At 41.5% G+C, this 1,808-nt stretch overlaps 1 protein-coding gene across 1 annotated transcript in view; it reads right to left on the bottom strand.

Annotated features, from left to right (window-relative positions):
- Positions 1 to 586: 586 nt before the first annotated feature.
- The window catches only part of LOC102753334 (complement factor H), a 15,733-nt gene continuing 14,511 nt past the window's right edge, over positions 587 to 1,808 (bottom strand). Inside the window, exon 10 of the mRNA XM_006770709.2 lies at positions 587 to 712. The gene's annotated coding sequence lies outside the window, so the exon portion shown is untranslated. The remainder of the gene's footprint in view (positions 713 to 1,808) is intronic.

Below are 1,808 nucleotides of genomic sequence, written 5' to 3' on the forward strand. Positions count from 1 at the left end.
GGCAGCTGCTCCTCCTCACACACCAGGAAGCTGAGGGGACGGAAGGTCAGGCACACCTGTCCAAGGTCACAGCGTTCACCAGGCAGACGATGGGTGTGGACCCGGCAGTGTGACCCCAGGGCCTTGGCTCTCTGTCTCTGGGATGTGGGGCACCCACAAGGTGACTTCCTGTCCAGTGGACATGGGAGCCTGCTCCACGGTGGCCATGGCTCTTCCTTGTCCATTTCCTACTCAACGGGCAGTGGCTACAAATGCTCCCCGTTTAGTTACATTTTTCTGGGTTAAGCCATGTTTATATTTTTCTCTTATGCCCACAAAGTGGGGAAAGAGAACCATAGAAAATCATATACTTTTGATTCTAAGGGAGCTGCAGAGTAGGTGGGAGCTACACTCACCTCCTCCCGGCCCCAAAGTGATTTACTGGAAATGATAGAGCAACCAACCTGAGTAACCAATGAAGACCAGAGGGACAGGAGTCTAGTGACCAAGTGCTTACAGAAGCTGCACAGAGACTGGGAGGGGAGAACGAGACACCTACCCTTGCACTCAGGTGGGGCTGTCCAATTCCCACTTAAGCATGTCACCACTGCTTTCCCGAAGAGGCCCAAAGGCTGTCTGCATTCATAACGTGCTGTGTCCCCATGTCGATACCTAGGCTTCTGGTTTAGTATGAAGGCATTTTGCACTGTGGGAGGACTGCCACAGGAGAGATCTGAATAAAGAGAAAAAAAGGGATCTCTAATGCAGTGATCATTTAGACGCAATTGAGACGGAAAACTTCACAAATTTACAGACAAGATTGAAAAAAGAAGATAAAGCAATTTTTTTGGTAAGCGGAAAGCTTTTATATCTTAAGTTTCTTTTCCATCCTCTCTCAAAGGTTCATAGACATTTTTAGGCCAACGAAAATGATGATTATGCTGTGCAAAACTTTTTAGTTTGATGTAGTCCTATTTGTTTAATTTTTTTTCTTTTGTTTTGCTTGCCTGAGGAGATAGATCAGAAAATAAATATTACTATGAGAAATGTCTAAGATTTTACTGCCCATGTTATTTCTTCTAGGATTTTTATGGTTTTTGAATCTTGCATTTACGTCTTTAATCCATTTTGAGATTATTCTTGCGTAAGGTATAACAAGGTGCGTAAGGTATAACAAGGTATAACCAATTTCATTTTTTTGTTGTTGTTGTGTTTTTCCAATTATACCAGCACCATTAATGGCACCCCAATAAATTCAATAAAAATTTTAAAACTTTTTTAAAAGTAAAAAATAAATGACGATTTTTCTGAACATTTTTCTTTAAGTTTAGTAAAATAAATGTAGATGATATAAAATCAAAGTGAATTTATAAACCCAAGAAACTCATAATAAACATATTATTTGGCAGCCAAATGTGGTTTGTAAACATCATGATTTATGAATTGTGATTTTAGGCCCTTAGGAAATGAGCAGAGTAGCCAGGTTCTTCGAGAGTAAGTCAAGTATTGACATGCTTTGAGGAATATCGCATGGCTAAAGAAGAAGATACGTACTTAAGATATCCACACAGAAATTGAGGGAAAATAAGAGTACAATATATTTACAGTTTCCTAAAAATACTTTCATAATGTGAGTGTTTAAGGGCACTGCAGTGAGCACTGTGCAGGTCACTGGGGAGACTCGGGTGGATATAAACTAATGAAAGGCTGAAGCTACGGTTCCCCACAAAAGTGGGCGCAGAGCCCGCTGGGAATTGCTACAACGGTTTCAGGGTCACAACCCCTGAGCTTCTGATGCTGAGTCTGAGTGAGCCTGTGAGCCTGCATTT

Source organism: Myotis davidii, unplaced genomic scaffold (genome assembly GCF_000327345.1).
Source record: "Myotis davidii unplaced genomic scaffold, ASM32734v1 scaffold685, whole genome shotgun sequence".
Taxonomy (NCBI): domain Eukaryota; kingdom Metazoa; phylum Chordata; class Mammalia; order Chiroptera; family Vespertilionidae; genus Myotis; species Myotis davidii.